The following is a 19,901-nucleotide window of genomic DNA, read 5'->3' as shown; positions in this document are numbered from 1 at the left end:
TTCGACGCACATGTAGTGGTACATCTTCCAACAGCCCATGCAGTATGCCATTCAAGATCCCATGCAAAACGCCTTCAAGGAATCACAAGCATGTGGCACCCATGAGATGTCGTGGAAGAAGGTATGGCCCAACCAGACATCCATTCGGAATGCTGCCCAATCCTGTTCCTTTTCCATCAGTCTTGTGACTGGTTTGATGCGGCCCACCACGAATACCTCTCCTGTACCAAGCTTTGCATTTCAGAGCAGCACTTGCGACCTAAATCCTCAGTTATATCCTGGAAGTATTCCAATCTCTGTCTTCTTCTACAGTTTTACGCTCTACAGCTCTCTAGTACCATGGAGGTTATTCCCTGATGTCTTAACAGATGGCCGGCCGGAGTGGCCGAGCTGTTCTAGGCGCTACAGTCTGGAACCGCGCGACCACTACAGTCGCAGGTTCGAATCCTGCCTCGGTCACGGATGTATGTGATGTCCTTAGGTTAGTTAGGTTTAATTAGTTCTAAGTTCTAGGGGACTGATGACCTCAGAAGTTAAGTCCCATAGTGCTCAGAGCCATCTTAACAGATGTCCTATCGTCCTGTCACTTCCTCTTGTCAAAGTTTTCCATATATTTATTTCCTTGATGATTCAGTAGAGAACGTCCTCATTCCTTACCTTATCAGTCCGGCCTATTTTCAACATTCGTTTGTAGCACCACATCTCAATTGCTTCAAATCTCTTCTGTTCCGGTTTCCTCAAGTCCTTGCTTCACTACCATAAAATGCTGTACTCCAAAAGTAAATTCTCAGAAATTTCTTCGTTAAATTCACGTCTCTTTTTAATACCAGTAGACTTTCCTTGGACAGGAATGCCCTTTTCCAGTATTAGTCTGCTTTTTATCTCCTCCTTCCTCCATCTGTCATGGGTTATTTTGCTGTCTAAGCAGCAGAATTCTTGAACTTACTCTACTTTGTGCCCACCAATCCTGATGTTAAAGTTTCTCGGTATTCTCACTCCTGCTACTTCTGGTTACTTTCATCTTTTTTCGATCTGCTCTCAATCCATATTCTGTACTCATTAGGCTGTTCATTCCGTTCAACGGATCCTCTAATTCTTCTTCATTTTCCCCGAGGACAGAAATGTAATTAGACCATATCCCTTCTGAAACCATGAGGGCGGGTGGCATGTGAGTTTTCAGCAGCCCACACATGACTGTTGCGGCAATTAAGACCACCTTACCTGGTGAACTTGCCTTCATCTGCGAAAATAATCCTCTGTGAGAAGCCGGATTCGTCCACACAACAGTGCTAGAACCATTTGCAGAAGTTAGCTTCTGACGTAAAATCCTGTGGCAGCCTTCTGGAAATGCTAGGTGTATCTACTGCTCAAGCATAACATACCGGACAGTTTTGTGATCAACAGTCAGTCTACCTGCTATGTTCCTGGTACTCGATGTCACGTACTCTTGCACATCATGGAGTACAGCCATTTCAAACTAGGGCGTACTAGTGGTGAATGTACCTGTCTCCGAAGCACATAGTGCACCATGGAAAAAAGGGAGTGTGAAGGTGCCTGGCGATGCGCAAACGTTCCGCGTACAAGTGACTAGCAGCCGTCCCATTGCACCGAGTTGCGCCGTACAGTAATATCATGTCGGAGTCTTCCGCAAACGTGACATTCACCATGGTCAACAGCAACACACTAAAAGTGAAATGTACATGCAGCTTTCATTCAGTATTGAAGTGAATGATTTCTACCGTCCAATAGTAGAGTGCGAACAAAGACCTCAAGCACAACACCAAGTACAAACCTCTCTCACTAGATCGCAAACTCAACGGAACGGGATGCAAAGAAACCTGTTACGGATATGAGACATCAGTTGAGTGGTGAATGACGTACGTAATACCGTAGTGGAGCCTGAAAAAAACAGGAGATTTGAACGACATAGAACTGTGTAGATATTTCAACCTCAAAATTATGTCGCTTCATTTTAAGAAACATGACGATCTGCCAGTAAGAACATCGCAATGTCGTATCCATATCACAAGGAAATTTTTGTATTCGAGAACTACTGAGCCAGACAACTACCTAACCAGAGTGAAACTACATTTAAAGACCCCCGTTATTAGGAAACGAACTTGACAAAACAGAAGCACAAAACTGGGAACAACTCAAAAAAAGTTCATCAAAATGCTTAAAACCAAATTCCATGACAACTCAGAAAGGTCACCCTTGGCGTATTGAGAATTGTGAACAGAAAGTAAGACGTCTACACAAGGAATAACGTCGGATAAGAACCACTGCTACATCGGTATAAAAGAAACGCTGAGTAAATGTAGTTGTAAGTTTGAAAAAACAAATGGCTCTCAGAAACCAGGAGAAACTAGATACGCTGCTTCTTTACGGAGAATGCAGACTGAACGTGAAAAGAACAGTTGAGTATCCTGCACGAAGGTATCTTGACAGACGATGTCCAACAAGACAGACAGTTCACTGAATTCTTAAAATCTTTTAATTGAAGGAGGGGGGGGGGTAGGAGGGAGGATGAGTAGAACACTACACAAAAGGTAAGGAGGAATCTTGCAACGAGCAGAACAAACGAAGTGCAGATGTTTCTATTGGTGGCCCAGGGCAGTGTACTGGACAGCATTACATGAGTATTTACAGATTAATAGTTATAGCAATTACAGGTATTAAGTTTTAGGTAGGTTAGTAGCTGTATGTATGTGCCCCAAGAGCAGCCATTAATTCTTATATTCCGCTGTGCAGCAAGTTAGGTGTTGAAGTGTGGACAAATGGTTAAAAATGAGTTCTTCATATTGACAGATATACTCCGCCTATTAGTGCAATTATGACCGTGCAGAAAACGTTAGGTCATGAAGTTTTTTACGTGTTTATGAGAAGTCTGAGGCGCACACAGACTTATGAGTGTACATATTAAGTTACCATACACACTGAAACGCCAAAGAAACCGGTATAGGCATGCGTATTCAAATACAAATATAAGTAAACAGGCAGAAAACTGCGCGCCAGCAATAATGTGGGGTGTGTGCAGTTGGAGTGATATGAGACTCTTGATACGTTTAGATACGACTCTGACAGGTGACACGTACGTAAGCATCCTGTCTGATCACCTGCATCCTTTCATGTCCATTGCGCATTCCGACGGACTTGGGTAATTCCAGCAGGACAATGCGACACCCCACACGTCCAGAATTACTACAGAGAGGCTCCAGAAACACTCTTCTGAGTTTAAACACTTCCGCTGCCCACCAACGTCCCCAGGCAGGAACGTTATTGACCATGGATGTCCGCAAAGTGCTGTTCAGAAGAGATCTCTACTCCCTCGTACCCTCGAGGATTCATCTCGGTAGGATTCATGGTGTCAGTTCCTTCCGCCGCGCTCGGTAGCCGCGCGGTCTCAAGCGCCTTGCACGGTTGCCCCGGCTCTCCCCATCGGAGGTTCGAGCCCTCCCTCGGGCATGGGAGTGTGTGTTGTCCTTAGCGTAAGCTAGTTTAAGTTAGATTAAGTAGTGCGTAAGCCTAGGGACCGATGATGTCAGCAGTTTGGTCCGATAGGAACTTACCACAAATTTCCAAATTTTCAGTTCCCTCCAGCACTACTTGAGACGGTAGCCGAGTGCATGTCGCGTCGTGTTGCGGCACTTCTGCGTGCTCGCGAGGCACCTACACGACTTTAGTCAGGTGTACCAGTTGTTTTGGCTCTTCAGTGAAGTATATGCGGAAACTCTCTGCCCATGATTTGCATCAAGGAGCGGATTGTTGCTTCTAGAATAGTTCTAAGTAACAGTTATCTCCTATCTCGCTTTAGTAACACATACAAATCTGTTAAATATATATAGCGCTTTGTGGCAGAATGTAGACACCGATGATTACGGTGCTTCATGGACTTAATAATTCCAATCCCAAAGAAAGCAGGTGGTGACAGATGTGAAAATTACCGAACTATCAGTTTAATAAGTCACGGCTGCAAAATACTAACGCGAAATCTTTACAGACGAATTGAAAAACTAGTAGAAGCCGACCTTGGGGAAGATCAGTTTGATTTCCGTAGAAATATTGGAACACGTGAGGCAATACTGACCCTACGGCTTATCTTAGAAGCTAGATTAAGGAAAGGCAAACCTACGATTCTAACATTTGTAGACTTAGAGAAAGATTTTGACAATGTTGACTGGAATACTCTCTTTCAAATTCTGAAGGTGGCAGGGGTAAAATATAGGGAGTGAAAGGCTATTTACAATTTGTATAGAAACCAAATGGCAGTTATAAGAGTTGAGGGATATGAAAGGGAAGCAGTGGTTGGGAAGGGAGTGAGACAGGGTTGTAGCCTCTCCTCGATGCTATTGAATCTGTATATTGAGCAAGCAGTAAAGGAAACAAAAGAAAAATTCGGAGTAGGTATTAAAATCCATGGAGAAGAAATAAAAACTTTGAGGTTCGCTGATGACATTGTAATTCTGTCAGAGACAGCAAAGAACTTGGAAGAGCAGTTGAACGGAATGGACAGTGTCTTGAATGGAGGATATAAGATGAACATCAACAAAATCAAAACGAGGATAATGGAATGTAGTCGAATTAAGTTGGGTGATGTTGAGGGTATTAGATTAGGAAATGAGACACTTAAAGTAGTAAAGGAGTTTTGCTATTTGGGGAGCAAAATAACTGATGATGGTCGAAGTAGAGAGGATATAAAATGTAGGCTGGCAATGGGAAGGAAATCGTTTCTGAAGAAGAGAAATTTGTTAACATCGAGTATAGATTTAAGTGTCAGGAAGTCGTTTCTGAAAGTATTTGTATGGAGTGTAGCCATGTATGAAAGTGAAACATGGACGATAAATAGTTTAGACAAGAAGGGAATAGAAGCATTCGAAATGTGGTGCTACAGAAGAATGCTGAAGATTAGATGGGTAGATCACATAACTAATGAGAAGGTGTTGAATAGGATTGGGGAGAAGAGAAGTTTGTGGAACAACTTGACTAGAAGAAGGGATCGGTTGGTAGGACATGTTCTGAGACATCTAGGGATCACCAATTTAGTATTGGAGGGCAGCGTGGAGGGTAAAAATCGTAGAGGGAGACCAAGAGATGAGTACACTAAGCAGATTCAGAAGGATGTAGGTTGCAGGAGGTACTGGGAGATGAAGAAGCTTGCACAGGATAGAGTAGCATGGAGAGCTGCACCAAACCAGTCTCAGGACTGAAGACCACAACAACAACAACAACAAATCTGTTGTGTATATATAGCGCTTTGTGGCAGAATGTAGACACCGATGATTACGGTGCTTCAGGGACTTCGTGTCGAAATGAACCTAACCGTAATTAACATTCTTCACAGGAACGCACAGACCTGAAATACGTAGAGACGCTATATTCACTGAAACACTCCTCCAGTGCTTCGTCTGACACCCAGCAGTCCTGCAAATCTCAAATGGATTGGAAATAACAGTGCGGTGTGAACATCCGAGGAGGAAAAGAGCCGCATTTTCTGCTTGAACCGCGCGACTAAACTGCCAGTTTGTGTGTTTAAAACAACTGTGTACCGAAGCCGCCCCGGCAGTCGCTTGTTTCGCTTGTAAACAGAGTGTTATGAACAGTTCGCAGCCCACCACTCCCTCCCCCTTGTGCCACCAACCGCTTTTCCGCACCCTCCCCCCTCCACCCCCACGTCCCTTTCACCCATTGCGTAATCACAAAAAGGGCCGCACAAGGGCCGTGGGCCGCTTGCGTGCCGGTGGCCTGTTCCAACATACCGCGTAGATAGAAATTCGTACGGATTTACCTGCATGAGTACGGCGAGGCGTTTCTAAATCTAATCAACATAAAATACTCGCTATTTTCCCATTTATGTTTTCCCCTAATAAATTTACTTGAAACGGCTGTTTACCGTGCGAGAAGAAATACAGAATTTTTTATTTTGTGATATGTCCTCGCTGCAAGAGGTGCTCTACATCAGTGCGAAGACAAATTTCAGTCCTCCGATAGCCATGTGTTGCGCTACAAGGGCACTGTGCGGTATTATCTCGCTTCAGTTATCTACGTCTACATCTGCAGAATGTCCCAGGAGGAATGGTCAATATTCAGGGGTATGAAAGGAACGATCATTCGAAGCAGAAAAGTATAATAAACGTGGGTTTTGAAATGCATGAGCTATGAACGCTTGTTCATCTTCTCTACTGGAAACACATCTCTTCTACAGAAGAAGTGCTTATAGCTCATAAGTTATGCACTTCACAGCCCAAGTGTACTAGGAAATTGTTTTTCTTGGTTGGTCCAGACTATCTTCTCAGAAAATGTGGAAAGCATCGAGTTTACGGTAGAAGAGATATGTTTCATAATATCTTATGGAACGGATTTTAGAGCCCCTGTTTACTAGACTTTTGTGCATCGAATGATCGTTCCTGTCACATCCCTGAATACTGACCATTCCTCCTACCCTGTATACTCTGCTAGTTACTAAGGTGTTGGGCGAAGAAGAGTAACCTTTGGTACCATTAGAATTCCCCGTCTCCCTTGTCTTTTCCATTCCAGAATGGTGCCGGGAAAGAACGACTGTCGGTAAACTTCTGCATGCACTCTAATTTGATGAACCCGATTGTTAACAATGGCGGGTACACTCATGCGAAACATAATTATTGCATGGTACGTGGTATGCTTTATTTATATTAGTTGACAGCTCCACAATAAACAGAGAAACGGCAGCTCTAATTTCAGATACTCACTAACGAAAACTTTATTATGATGTGCCCATGTACAGAGTGACAGGCGCCAAAACTATGACTGCCAGTAGCAAGAGTGTCAATACGATAGTTTATAAAGGGGTAGCGGGTGGCTAGACCAGGAAGGTAAATGGTGACTTGTAAGTAGACATAAAAACGTTACAGGTCTGACTCCGTTAAAAACCTGCGTACTACCGACGTTTAAGTCATTTTCTTAAAAGGAAACATTTGACGACACTATATTCTTTTCCATCCCTGGCAGCTATCTCCCTTGCCTCAGGGCATAGGCGCCTTTGGCAAGTAATAGTAACGTGTAAGGTTTTAGTGCCAGAAAAATGGGTTTCAGGGGCGATTTGTACAAATGTCAGGATGGTGTGGATAACTAAGAGTCACATAAATATCCTGAATAGTTTCCTGAACGCAAATCCGCGACAAAAGTTGGTGCTGATCAGGTAAATATGAATAAATCAGTAAATAATGTTGTGTCGGGTACCATTGTTTACGTGAATTTACGTGGCACTGTGATGGCACAAACGGTAAGGACCATCATTAATATCGTTTATGTGCTGTCGTAAGGCGACAATAGATTGAACGTCATATTGTGCTGAATCATAAATTAATTTTTTAGGATGTTATACCTCATTATTTCAAAATTTGCTAATGCATATCTTAGTGTCATAAGCCGAAACAAGGCGCACCTTTTAAATTTGTATTTTTGAGATGATACACAGCAATGTTTCCTTCTACAGCTGCGTCTACATCTACGAGGGTAGCTTGAAAAGCCTAAAACTAGAAAAACTGTTTGTTTCGTAAACAGCTCGCCTTACATTTTGTGTATTGTGTATCGAACTGGGGACCTGGAAACGGAGAGGCTTCGTCACGCAGTAGTCCTCAGTGGTTCACAACCCCACAACAAGCCACGGCTGTCCACCCACAGCACCGCCACCCCACACCGAATCCAGGGTTAATGTGCGGTTCAGCCCCCAGTGGAACCCCCCCCCCCCTCTCCGCCCCTCCCCCGGCCACCTCTCCCCCCCCCCCCCCCACACACACACACACGGGAATACCAGGTGAGTGTAGCCCCAAATGTTTGCGTGGTAGAGTAATTATGGTGTATGCATACATGGAGACAGTGTCTGTGCAGCAATCGTCGACATAGTGTAACTGAGGCGGAATAAGGGGAACCAGCCCTCATTTGCCGAGGCAGATGGAAAACCGCCTTAAAAACCATCCACAGACTGGACAGCACACCGGACTTGACACTAGTCCGGCACGCCTTCCAGCTCGGGAAGCAGCGCGTTAGACCGCGCGGCTAGCTGGGCGGGCACACATGTCGACTTAGTTACCTGTCAAGGATATAAACCTGCTATAACGATCCTCCAGCTTTTCCATCTCATCGGAAAAATAGGTCCTGTCAAACTCTGCAAAACAAGCGTTGACTGCAACTATCACTTCCTCATTCCGTAAAAAATTTTCCAATTAATGTATGAGGATTACTCCTGGAAAATCCCCAAAAATACTAACCATCACTTTACCAGGTTACAAAATGTTCTTTGCCTTCTTCGATGCACTTTCCACAGCCTTTATCCTTTGTTTTGACTGCTGTTTTCACAATGGCGTGCACTGAAGGATCCAGGTTTTATCACCAGTCACAAATCGGAGCGAAAAGTGTTGTGCAGTGCGATTAAACGTCTCTAGACATTGTGTTATAATGTTATGCCGGATGTGTTTTGGTTGATTTAAGCAGTTGCAGCAGCCACCTAGCACACAGCTATTTCATAGCTAATATTATGCAATCGCTGATTTGAGATGCCTACAGTCTTAGTAATCTCACAAACATTTATCCGGCGTTCTTGCAATATCATATCATGCACACTGTCAATGGTTTCCCTTGTGGTGACCTCAATTGGACGGCCGGAGCGCATTGCGTCTTTGGTGCTTACCCGACCACGTTTAAACTCATTAACCCAAAAAAAAAAAAAAAAAAAAAAAAAACGGTTTTCGTTGATAGTGCAGAGTGCACGTGATCTTTATTCAGTTCTGCTTTGATTTGTGTGGCAGTCCAGCCCTTCAAATTAAAATGTTTGATAACAACATGAAACTCGTTTTCGTCCATTTTCTGTCGCAGCAGACATGGTGTTCAGTTCATATGGCGATGAACAATGAATGTATGCTGTACATTGCTGAAATTCTTTATACAATCCTTGGAATAACCAAGTTTACCAACCATGAAGCCGCAACAAAAATATTGCCTGCTTTCACGGAAATTTACCAAGCTTATCAAGGCACCCTCGTACACTCCGAAAGCCACGCTGTGGTGTGTGGCGGATAGTACTTTGTGTACTTCTGTCACTTTTGCTCTTTCCTATTAAAGTCGCGATTAGTCGCGGAAAGAACGATTGTCAGTAAGTCTCCGTGTGGGCTCGAATCCTTCTAATTTTATCTTCATGGTCTTTTCACGAGATATTCATAAGAGAAAGTAGTGTATTTGTTAACTCTTCTAGGAACATATGCTCTCAGAACTTTAACAGTAAATCATACCGTGATGCGGAACTGCTCTCTTGCAACGTCTGCCACTGGACTTGGTTATCATCTCTGAGGCGCTTTCGGGTTCACTAAATGAACCTGAAACGACACGTGCCTCACTTCTTCGGATCTACCGTCTTTCCTATCTCTGTCCTATCTGGTATGGATCCAGTACTGACGAGCAATATTCAAGTATTGGTTGACCGACTGTTTTGGAAGCAACTCTCGGTGGACTACGCTTCCTGAGAATTCTTCTTCTTCCTTAACTCGCCCAGCAAGGGAACAGTGATGCGTCAGTGGCAAATGATTTTAAGTACAGTCAGTTTGCAAGTAAACAATGTTAAGAAAACCATCACCATATTTTTATGAATAGCATTCTGGATAGAATTTACGTTTTAAAAATACTTTGTTAATCTAGAAATATTTGAAAACTTGACTTCAAATGAAATTTTTAGGTCCCAGAGACCTTTTCATGTATGCAGACTGCAGCAACGAATGACATCTGTACCAAGACTAGAATTCCAATCAGGGTCTCCCGCTCTCTAGGCAGACGCGCTAACCCCTGTGCCGTCCTGGCAGTGGCTTTGCACAATTGCACAGACGACCCTAGTACACCTCCCTCTTCAATCCAAATCTCACTTATACCGCAGCCCATTTGGTATTCTATCTAAACTCTAACAGAATTGAAGGGACTCCCCGATTGAATTGGAATAGCAAAATGGTTCAAATGGCTCTGAGCACTATGCGACTTAACCTCTGAGGTCATCAGTCGCCTATAACTTAGAACTAATTAAACCTAAGGACATCACACACATCCATGCCCGAGGCAGGATTCGAACCTGCGACCGTAGCGGTCGCTAGGCTCCAGACTGCAGCGCCTAGAACCGCACGGCCACTCAGGCCGACTTGGAATAGCACCACAGCATCGAACAAAACGGGAGAACCTCTGCAATGCTATTCGAGTTCAGGGAGAATACAAAATAGGCCGAGGCGTGAATGGGAATTTTGATTGCTTAGTGAGCAGAAGTCCCAGATTCGTATCCCGCCTTTTCGTTCGTTGCTTCTGCATATACACAACATTGATTTATCTGAATTTAAAAAATCGTAATTTATGTATCTGAGGTTTATGAGACGTGCCTGAGGTTTATGAGAATATTTTGAAACTGTGCTGTGCAAATTCTTGTATGTTAACATTGTTTGCAGCCGAGATCTTCTTTCTCCGATTTTTCTGTCGTGTACATTCCGAGAGGCTTATGTGGAAACAATATGTTGCCCAATCTTTCTTCGAGCGCATGTTCTCGGAATTTTAACAGCAATCCACTTCGTGATACACGACGGCACTCTCGTAAAGACTGCCACTAGAATCTGTTGAGCATTTCCGTAACGCTCTCGCGCTTGCTAACGATCCCGTGACCAAACGTGCAGCTTTTTGTTGCATCTTCTCGATCTCGTCTGTTAATTCTACTTGGTTAGCGTCCAGCCTGACGAGGTACTCAAAAAAGGACGAAGAAGTGTTCTACAGGCCACAGCTTTCATAGGTGAACTAGATTTCCTAAAGATTCTTCCAATATATCTCGGCCTGGCAGCTGCCTTTCATGCAGTTTTAATGTGGTCTTTGCAGTTTACGTTGCTCCGGACGCTTACGCTTAGATATTTTTACGGTTGTTACTATTTTTGGTGATTTTTCACCTGTAGCGTAATCGAACCATAATGGATCTCTTCCCTTATTTACTCCCAATACTATACATTTGTTTACGTTCAAGGTCAATTGCCAGTCCCTGCACCAACGTTTGATCCTCTTCAGTCTTCCGACATTTCGCTACAGTCGTCTGGCGTTACATAAACTCTCATACCGCCTTAGTCTCATTTCACCTGCGTGTCGTTTCGTATTGTGGTTATTGAATAATGTATCTAAATTGTCATGTAGATAAAAAGGAATACTTACAGTGGGACGGAAGTCGGTAGATGTGATGTATATGTACAGTAAAGAAATGATTACAGCTTCAGAAAAACTGGGTGATTTACTCAAGAGAAAGTGCTCCACAAATTAAGCAAGACAATAAGACGTTGGTCGACCTCTGGCCCTTATGCAAGCAGGTATTCGGCTTGGCATCGATTGATACAGTTTTTGGACGTCTTCCTACGGGATATCGTGCCAAATTCTGTCCAATTTGGTCTTTCTATCATCTGAACCCCGAGCTTGCAGAAGGGCCCTACCCATATTTTCTCAAGGGTTCTTATTTGGGGAGAAATCATGCCCTGCGCTGACCAAGGTAGGCAATCACGGAGACAAGCTGTAGAAACTCTCGCTATGTGCTGGCGGCCGTTATCTTGCTGAAATGTAAACTCGGGATTGCTTGCCATGAAGGACAAAATAAAAAAGAAAGACGGGGCCTGAGCATCGTTGACGTATCGCTGCGCTGTAAGGCTCGGGAATTTGACGATCGAACGCGCCAGTTGGACATAATTTGGCACAATATCCCTCAGAGGGATATTCAACACTCTATAAATCAATGCTAAGCTAAATAACTGCTTCCATAAGCGCCAGAGTTTGATTAACACGTTACTGACCATTTTTCTGAAACTGTAATAATTTTTTCATGTGTACATGTACATTACATCTACTGATTTCCGTCCCATTCGTATAACTGTTTTTTTATGCTTTTAAAGTCTAAAAGAAATAAAAAATGTTACTTTATTGGTGTTCGGAGTTTTAGTGCGCTAAGTGCCAGGAGATAAACGCCCTTGCAGGAAATAATCAGACGAGTTTGATTAAAATCTATCTAAACAACAATTAATTCTAAAACCAAGGTGTATTAACAAACACAGCACAATATACAAGAACTTAAAATACACCATTTACATATGGATGGTTATAAAAACAATCCATGAAATGCAATCAAAAACACAGCAACGTTACTGTAAATGAAAATCACGCACAAAATAGTAGGGGAGCTACGTTTAAAATGGACCAGTTTACTCTGCCTGGGTGGTTACATAAACGTGGTGGACTCAGATGGTTCAAATGGTTCAAATGGCTCTAAGCACTATGGGACTTAACATCTGAAGTCGTCAGTCCCCTAGACTTAGAACTACTTAAACCTAACTAACCTAAGGACATCACACACATCCATGCCCGAGGCAGGATTCGAACCTGCGACCGTATCAGCAGCGCGGTTCCGGACTGAAGCGCCTAGAACCACTCGGTCCCAGCGGCCGGCTCATGGTGGACTGTCCAGCATCAAAGCAACACACTAAAATGTCATAGTCACACAAATGTTGTCATTTTGGATAACGGGAGACTCCGCAGCATAGTCACCATGAAGATGTAAAAGAAAATGCCACAGTTCGTCATCTAGAATGTTGAAATAAACGTCTTGGTTCAGAATCGCGGTAACCTTAATGCATGGACTTAAGTCATAGTACGATAAATACACCAAAACACGGTAGAATCACCTCGAACCTGAACTAAGCCCTTCACACACAGAGAATTAAACGCCTCAATGGGCTGACGGTGCCACGTCGTCCTGAATCATTTCAAAACAGGCAAATTTACGACTCTTTTGTCCACACTACACGCCTCCAGTCAGCTAGCATTTTCTGAGTTGTTTCGCCCATTGGATACATCAGCTTCATGTGCCGCTGTGAGTTATTTGCTGGGTACATGCACTCCAAATAGTAATTGTACGCAGTTCCCTTCACAGCGTCAACTCGTAATCGGCAACAATTTCTGTCGTGTTTGGATGCGAGTGTCATTTACAAGGCGAGTATCTCTAGTCCCGTACCTTCGCCTGGATCTTCTTGCGACTGCTGTTTTTAGGCCGCCTTACCTTTTCTTCGACTACTACACGGAAGACACGTTAAACAGTGCCCTGTATGTAAGTACGCCAACAAATCGGCCAATCCATTCCGGTTGTAATCGTGGACTCATTGGAAATGCGATACCTTCTTTTTGTCAGCCTGGGGCATCTCCATGTAGACACAATCTATGAGATCCGATCCAGAAGTTTCCGTTTGAGGGCGTTGCTGCAGCGTATATGCAACGTAGCATGACTCCGATGTGGTTGTACAAGCACTGACATGTGGAGAAAGGATTAATTGGGCATTAGTGTCTTTCCGACATGCGTGGGGTAAACGCGGAGACTTATCTACGGCGACTTTAGTACCAAGCAGTACCACCCTTGCCAATTTTAGTAATTTCACTCGTAAAATTGCTGGCAGTCTCGTATCTAGTGCATTTGATTCGAATAACACACTTACTCAAAATGAGCTGTCATTATCTCGAACTTAACGCACTCCTCCGCGAAACTTTTAATTTCTAACGTCTACGAAACTGACTGTGACTACAGGGGTTTTCGAGTGAGGTGTAGGGTCCCTTCGTGAGGCAGGGGAGGCGATCAAGAAACTGTTAACCATTGTTTAGAGGGAAACGCCACGTCTGATAGCCTTCAACCACATGTGATACATCTACATCTACATAAATACTCCACAAGCCAACTTAAGGTACATAGTGGAAGGTACGTTCTGACAGCAACTCTGATGGCGCCCAGTTCTTTCCCCTCCTCAAAGAAATATTTTACAATGAAGAGTAATACGATGAACAGATTACCTGCAAACCTTTACTATTTACAGATGGTTAAAATGTTCGAGAGATTTATAAAAATTCACTAGAGTGCAGAAGTATGTTTAAGAATATTTCCACTGCAATTTCGCAGTAGGGTTATTGCCAATGGTAGGCACATTTTCAACCAAGGAAGACAAATAAAACTTTTGCATTGTCGTTTGTGTTACAATAAGATACGATCAATTTCTGCAGCTTTTAAATCTATTATTTCATTTGGTTCGCTGTTCTCTAAAAAATCTTCTCTATCACATAGTTCTATAATAAATTTCTCAAATTTTTGGTAATTCTATGTTCCGCAACAAAATCTCCGCTACTAGTGAATCCTTTGCGAGATTTGGTTTACGACGCAGAATGTTCCCATGCTTCTCAAGATCTTAATCTTGAAAAGACACATATGACGAACTTACCTCGTGCAGTGTTTACGTAACAAATCTAACTTGGTAGCGCCGGCAAATCCTTTTAGAAGTGTTAATACAAGTTATGACTTATCTTAGAAGATAGATTAAGGAAAGACAAACCTGCGTTTCTAGAATTTGTAGACTTAGAGAAAGCTTTTTCCAATATTGGCTGGAATACTCTCTTTCAAATTCTGAAGGTGGCAGCTGTCAAATAGAGGGAACGAAAGGCTATTTATGCTTTGTATCGAAACCAAATGGCAGTTATGAGAGTCGAGGGGCATGAAAGGGAAGCGGTGGTTGGGAAGGGAATGAGACAGGGTTGTACGTAGGTTGGATCTTAAATAGTGGCAACACTGCCGTGGAGACACTATGCAATGGAATCTACCATTGTCGCTGATAGCACACGTTGTGGACATACCTACCTTACCTCCCAGCAAATGGATTCGCCCAACCCACGTCAGCGGCGTGCGCACAATTGAGGGGAACACAGTCACTTCTGAGCGAACGGTCTAACGTAACGGTGTCACTATGTTTTTGAAACAGGAACAACGCAGGTGGATCAAGATTGAATGTGCCAGAGGTCGTACAGCACGACAGTATCATCAAGGTCTTCAAGAGGCGTGCGGGGAATCGGCATTGCCGTACAGAACAGTGGCGCCTCGGGTAAAAGCCTTTAACGAAGGTCGGCAAACTGTGGCGCACATGCATCGGACAGATTGTCCTAGAGTCTCTGAAGAAGAAGTGAATACTGTTGCCGCGCTAGTGGACAGTGATCGACGCCATACGATTCGTGAGCTCACCCATGAAACCGGATTAGAGAAAACGACTGTGCTTCGTATCTTGAAGGAACGCTTGGACATGCCAAAAAGTGCTTCACGATGGGTTCCGCATGACTTGACGGAAATGCAGAAATATATGCGTTACGAAGCTGCTCAGACGCACTTGAAGCGCTATGAGCACGAAGAAGAGGCTTTCTTACGCCGTATCGTAACACTGGATGAGACATGGGCCACATCGTACGAGCCAAAACTGAAAAGCAAATACAACTAATGGCGTAATTATGAGTCGCTGCCAAAGCCGAAAGTGCGTCAGAGCCCCAGTATGGTGAAAGTTATGGTGATTCTCTTGTACGACTTTGATGGTGTTATCCTGACGAATTACGTTCCTCTACGGCAGACCGTCAATGCACAGTATTACTGTTCGTTTTTGGAGCATCACCTGCGACCATCTTTGCGAAAGAAGCGGCGACACTTTCCGCCCAGCCCACCCATCATTTTGCACGACAATGCGCGGGCGCATACAGCGCAAGTTGTGGCTGCTATGTTCGATCGATGGGACTGTACCATCCAACATACTCCCCGGGCTTAAGTCCTTGTGACTTTGATTTGATTCCGAAGATCAAGGAATCACATCGTGGCATTCGCTTCAGAATTGTTCCAGAGATTCGACAGGCCGTAGACCGCTCCATTCTCACCATCAACAGAACAGGCTCTGCTAACGGTATACTACACCTTCTACATCGCTGGCAACGGGTTCTACACAGCGCTGGTAACTGCTATGAAGGGCAGTAACAGGTGCAAACATGTAACTCTTTGGTATCGGTTGTGAATAAACAGTTTCCCCTATTTAAGTTCCAACCTTCGTAAGATGAACATCAACAAAAGCAAAACGAGGATAATGGAATGTTGTCAAATTAAATCAGGTGATGCTGAGGGAATTAGATTAGGAAATGAGATACTTAAAGTAGTAGAAGAGTTTTGCTATTTCGGGAGCAAAATAACGGATTATGATCGTAGTAGAGAGGATATAAACTGTAGACTGGCAATGGCAAGGAAAGCGTTTCTGAAGAAGAGAAATTTGTTAATGTCGAGTATAGATTTAACTGTCAGGAAGTCGTTTCTGAATGTATTTGTTTGTAGTGTAGCCATGTATTGAAGTGAAAAAAGAACGGTAAATAGTTTAGACAAGAAGAGAATAGAAGGTTTCGAAATGTGGTGCTACTGAAGATTGCCAGCCGGATTGGCCGAGCGGTTCTAGGAGCTACAGTCTGGAACCGCGCGACTGCTACGGTCGCAGGTTCGAATCCTACCTCGGGCATGGATGCGTGTGATGTCTAGGGGACTTATGACCTCAGACGTTGTGTCCCATAGTGCTCAGATCCATTTTTTGAACTGAAGATTGCTGATCACATTACTAATGAGGAGGTACTGAATAGAATTGGAGAGAAGAGGAATTTATGGCACAGCTCGACTAGTAGGACATGTTCTGAGGCATCAAGACATCACGAATTTAGTATTGGAGGACAGCATGGAAGTTAAAAATCGTAGTGTAAACCAAGAGATGAATACACTAATCAGATTCAGAAGGATGTAGTTTGCAGGGGGTAGTTACTAGGAGATGAAGAACCTTGCACAGGGTAGAGTAGCATGGAGAGTTGCATCAAACCAGTCTTTGGACTAAGGACCACAACAACAACAAATATAAGTTTAGATAAAGAAACTAAGATACGCTTAAATCCTTCGGAGGCTTAAATTCCATCATCGTAGATAACAGCACTGCACCGGAATCTGTGCTCCAGAAGATAGTGGTCCGTGGATAGTTTTTCAGACTTGAAACAGCAGAACAAAATGTTCACAACTGTACCTCATGTCCAAGTGACGTTATACATAGAATTCATGTGCTGCATCCACGGACGAAATTATTCGTACGGAAACTTCTCTCGAATGGTACGAAGCTAAGTACCGAAAGCACTGATCCCGCATGCTGAAAGAGTGGGGTTCAAAACTCTTGCTATTAATTAGATGGTTTCTCTCAAAAACTCATTACTATATTTTAACATCACTCTTGTACAATCCGTCTAGCGTAACGCACCCACATCAAAGGCTGAATAAACAGCCCAGTAAGAGAAGGGACGATCTATACGACAAAATGCTGAAGTAAACCAATTATTGCTATTATCTTCCTTATCGTCTCTCTCTCTCTCTGTCTGTCTCTCTGTATCTCTCTCTAACTTTCTTTCTCGCTCGTTCGCTTCCTCACGTGCACACAAAAGTATACCACAGTGTGCGTTTATACATAGTTTAAGTCCAGACAGGACCAACGTGCTGTTATTCTTACCGGTAGACAACCGGTAGACAACCATCAGCGAATGAGGAATGTGTATGGGGTAGCTTGTCTGTCGAAAACCACTGTTGTTGAATGATGCGCCATGCTCTGCGCTGGTCGCGATTCGACAGAAGACGCTGGTCGATATGGGAAGCCAGCCTCATCCACTGCGAGCCGGAGTTGGGTGTCGACGATGCAATGGTGTCATCTGTCGTCCACTCGTCCCAAGATGTTCAAGAGCCAGCTGGAAAGACACAAAAGAATTTGGGGAGAACTGAAAATTTGTGCCAAGCAAGGATTCGGTTCTAGGAGCTTCAGTCCAGAACCTCGCTGCTGCTACGGTCGCAGGTTCAAATCCTGCCTGGGGCATGGATGTGTGTGATGTCCTTAGGTTAGTTAGGTTTAAGTAGTTCTAAGTCTAGGGGACTGATGACCTCAGATGTTAAGTCCCATAGTGCTCAGAGCAATTTGAAACCAGGATTCGGACCCGGGTTTCCTGCTTACTAAGCAGATGACTGAGTACTAATCCTTAGGTCTGAGCAATTGCACGAATCTCTCTAACATGCCTCCATTCAGACCCAAATTCTCATCATTCATGCACTACTAATGTAGTGCCCCTCGCCCATTATTCTCATAAATCGCGGCATTTCGCTTATTCCCTAAAGAGTTGGAATCTGATGTGAATCTGCACTGAAGAGATCATTGGCTGTCCTCGCCTTAATTGTATGGTGTCTGTTCTTTTGAATACGATTACCGGAACCCACTGCTTATTGATATCAAGGAACCTGGTGTCTCCACGCCGGGGAACGGTACTGGCAACGCTGGAAAAATTACGGCATGCAGTTCTGGCGAAACGTTCGGGAAATCTGCGACAAGGGATGCTGCTGCTTCATGATAACGCGCGTCCACACATCGCAAATGTCGTAACACGTAAGTTAGGCCAATTCTAGTAGGAGAACTCGAGTAACCGCACTATATTCCTGACCCCTTCCCATGCGATTATCACGCCTTCGATCAAAAAAAAAAAAAAAAAAAAAAAAAAAAAAGACTTGAAGGGTCGAAGATTTCTGTCGGACGAAGATGTGGAGCAGGTATTCACGGGGCTCTTCAAGCAACAGGATACGGTGTTCTATCAAACGGTTATCCTCAACCTTTTGAATCGATGGGATGATTGCCTCAGTGGTCACGATGGTTTTGCGTCATTGGCATACCGACTCTAGACTGCACGGCCTGAGAACGGAAACTATTTGACTGCTCCTTATGCAATAGCCGATTGACATATGCACTTAAAAAAAAAATGGCTCTGAGCACTATCGGACTTAACATCTGAGGTCATCAGTCTCCTAGAAATTAGAACTACTTAAACCTAACTAACCTAAGGACATCACACATGTCCATGCCCGAGGAAGGATTCGAACCTGCGACCGTAGCGATCACGCGGTTCCAGACTGAAGCGCCTAGAACCGCTCGGCCACTGCGGCCGGCTATGCACTTCAGTTCGTTAACATGACGTACGTCATCGGTAGAGGGTCACTTCCAGATACCAGTTCCACATCGTCTACAGAGCTCCAAAGCGTCCAGTACGCTCTTTGAAGTCAATGACTAATATCTTCTTAGCTTACGTTGTCCATCATACGATAATGGCGCGAAATTCCAGCCACGTTCCTCGCACTCAGAATCCAGTGCCGTTTATTTGAAGGTTGCCATCCTTACTCGCGGCTGTCCTTACTCAAGGAACGCGCCTTCGCAAGTCGTAAATTGACGATACAGCCCGTATCTGTAGATTCCGCTTTTACCCTTAACAGCTTGTGGATATTGAGTAACTGCAAGGTTTTGGAAGAGTAATATTGTATCAGTCTGGCACATATTGCATTTTTTTGTGCTGAACGTCTTCCAAAAGGCAATGTAGACTACCTTTATTAGCTGTAAATCCAAAACTTCAGAGATATCTGCTAATTTACTAACTGTTGTCTACACAGAGGACTGGTATTTCGCTGAGATTATTTCGTGACTGTTCAGGCGCCATTGATGACTTGTGGACCTCTTATTTTGGTTCATAATACTATAAACATTTTAATTTTTGTTGCTTGAGAAACTAAAGTGTCACAATAGCATACAAAAGACTTTACTGCATTACAATTAACCAAAATAATAAACACGGAACTATGAAATCTGGAGTGAAAGTAAGAATGAAAGCAGTATTAAGACCACGATAACAAAGTGTAATCAGTTACTGCCTTTTGCAAATCTTCATACTGGGCAAGGACGTTTAGCAGGAACCATAATGGCAATCACCGAGGAAGATTGAGGAAAAGTGTGGACAACACATTTCAGAATGGCAAAATCAGATAAAGAGAAATGTATCCTTGTCGTACTTCCAAATACATTTAATTACTAGTTTTAATAAAATGAGCAAGTGAAAGGTATCGTCAACTATTCTATTCATTGTGTCCCAATAGAATAATTAAGTTTACATTATGTCTTCACTTCAGAAAGTGGGACTGTGTTTGGATGAATGCACTATAC

The 19,901-nt window shown here is 43.5% G+C and overlaps 1 protein-coding gene across 1 annotated transcript in view; it reads left to right on the top strand.

Annotated features, from left to right (window-relative positions):
- LOC126248240 (delta-1-pyrroline-5-carboxylate synthase) overlaps nucleotides 1-19,901 on the top strand; it is a 204,232-nt gene that overhangs the window by 95,443 nt on the left and 88,888 nt on the right. The gene's annotated exons all lie outside the window — the stretch shown is intronic.

This window comes from Schistocerca nitens, chromosome 1, assembly GCF_023898315.1.
Source record: "Schistocerca nitens isolate TAMUIC-IGC-003100 chromosome 1, iqSchNite1.1, whole genome shotgun sequence".
Classification (NCBI taxonomy): domain Eukaryota; kingdom Metazoa; phylum Arthropoda; class Insecta; order Orthoptera; family Acrididae; genus Schistocerca; species Schistocerca nitens.
The sequence above is the reverse complement of the archived record's forward strand: the minus strand, read 5'-3'. Positions and strand labels throughout refer to the sequence as shown.